Source organism: Ceratotherium simum, chromosome X (genome assembly GCF_057802395.1).
Source record: "Ceratotherium simum simum isolate JZ-2026a chromosome X, ASM5780239v1, whole genome shotgun sequence".
Classification (NCBI taxonomy): domain Eukaryota; kingdom Metazoa; phylum Chordata; class Mammalia; order Perissodactyla; family Rhinocerotidae; genus Ceratotherium; species Ceratotherium simum.
The window spans coordinates 86,907,478-86,909,153 of NC_141940.1; the positions used below are offsets into that span (position 1 = coordinate 86,907,478).

Below are 1,676 nucleotides of genomic sequence, written 5' to 3' on the forward strand. Positions count from 1 at the left end.
GAAGAGCAGAAAATGTAGAGTTTTTTCCAGGGAGAAAGTCTTTCATTCATTCTCATCTGATGGAAGGGAAAAAAGAATCCAAGATTTTGGTCTATAAAATCTAACCAAAATGCATCAGAAAGATTTTATATCTGTGCTATTTGTCAGGGGTAAAGTGAAAGTAACTGTATGGAATAAGAACTGCAATATAATAAAGTAACTAAAATTATGATTAGCAGACAAACGTGGAAAGTATAAATTTTAAGGTCAGTCACTTTAATAACCCCCCTGGCTCCACGTTCAGTACCCCATTAAACCTAGGAGTAGGTCTTTTAACTTCCTGCCACTCGGCCTGAGTAGGATACATTTCCTTCATTTTCCATTGGTCCTGCTTTTTTTTCCTGTCCTCAGTTTTTTCCAAGTGCCCGAGTTGCCCCAAATGCATTTCTCTAAATGGGAGCACTGTTTTCCCAGTGACTGACAGCATCTGGCCATGAAAAGGACTATGTGCCCTTCGATACTGTTGTGGACATCCTGTCGCCCTTGCATAAGCTCTCCGATGCTCTGCGGCTCTGCCCAAGTACAGTCCACAAGTTGCTTGATGCATACAAAGGAGTGATTCCAGAGCATTCCCTGCACAGTCCCAGGATCTATAAATCTATTCAAAGGCAGAGTTTTTGGTATGCATGGTGAGGACCTCCTTGGGTCGAGAGGAGTCATCTGAGGAAAGGAAAGCCAGGAAGTTATTCAGTGTAACCCCCAATTTAAAATCTAAGGTTGAAGAGAAGCTCTGCTCACAAGGACTAACGGCTGAGTGCTCATGGAGAAGCCACAACTAACAAACAGACCCTGGCTTGCCACACTGACCCAGGCAGCATCATAAGGCAGATCATGAGGACTCTCAAACCAGAGGAAGAGAGACATGCTTGATCTGTTTATTTGGAGTGGAATTGCTGATGCTGGTGTCAACAACCTGCAAAGGTAAAACCAGATCTTTGGAGCTACTGGAGTAGTCTAAACCTCTTTTTGTCAGAGCCTGAAAGAAAGAAAACTTCTTAGCCATTTCTCGCAAGGAAATATCAAGTCAAGAATACCACAAGGCACTTGATCCTAGCAGCCAGAATGCCCCTGTACCACATTGAGAAGGATGTCATGGCTTGGGCAGAGAAAAAAGGAGCCATTCTTTAGTAGTGGACGTGAGTTTATCCCCTAACAACTGACTAAGGCCTATTCTCTCTTTCAGCTCCAGGGTCTGGATCTATGTTAATTTCTAAGACTCATTTATCCAGAGGACCACCCTCAGAGTACACAGATTTTCTACGGACAAATGATGTCTCAGGAATGACGCTGCACAGGGCTGTACAGCTCTCGGAGGCCCCATTCATATTGCAATCTATGTGAAGAGTGACCTCTGGAATTGTGTAGCAGAGACCCTTCCAAGGACCCTGGAACTTCTGTGCTAGTATTGCAACACTATGAGAACTTTGCCAATACTCAGCTTTGAAGAGAGAGGAGGAGGGGCATTGTTATAAGTAAGGCTAATTGTGGAAACTGAGACATCAGGAAATGGTGCCCTAGTTTAAAGGTAAAGCAAGCCTGAGATTAGACTATGCTACCACATCTCTCTCCCAAAATGATCACACAGCTGTGTCATCACGTTCTATTTGTTTTCCTTCTGCCCTTGGCTTTTTTTTCTC

General features: G+C 43.6%; 1 pseudogene; it reads right to left on the bottom strand.

Annotated features, from left to right (window-relative positions):
* Nucleotides 1–279: 279 nt before the first annotated feature.
* On the bottom strand, nt 280–1,042 carry LOC147911924 (conserved oligomeric Golgi complex subunit 1 pseudogene; annotated as a pseudogene).
* Between the last annotated feature and the right edge of the window lie 634 nt (nt 1,043–1,676).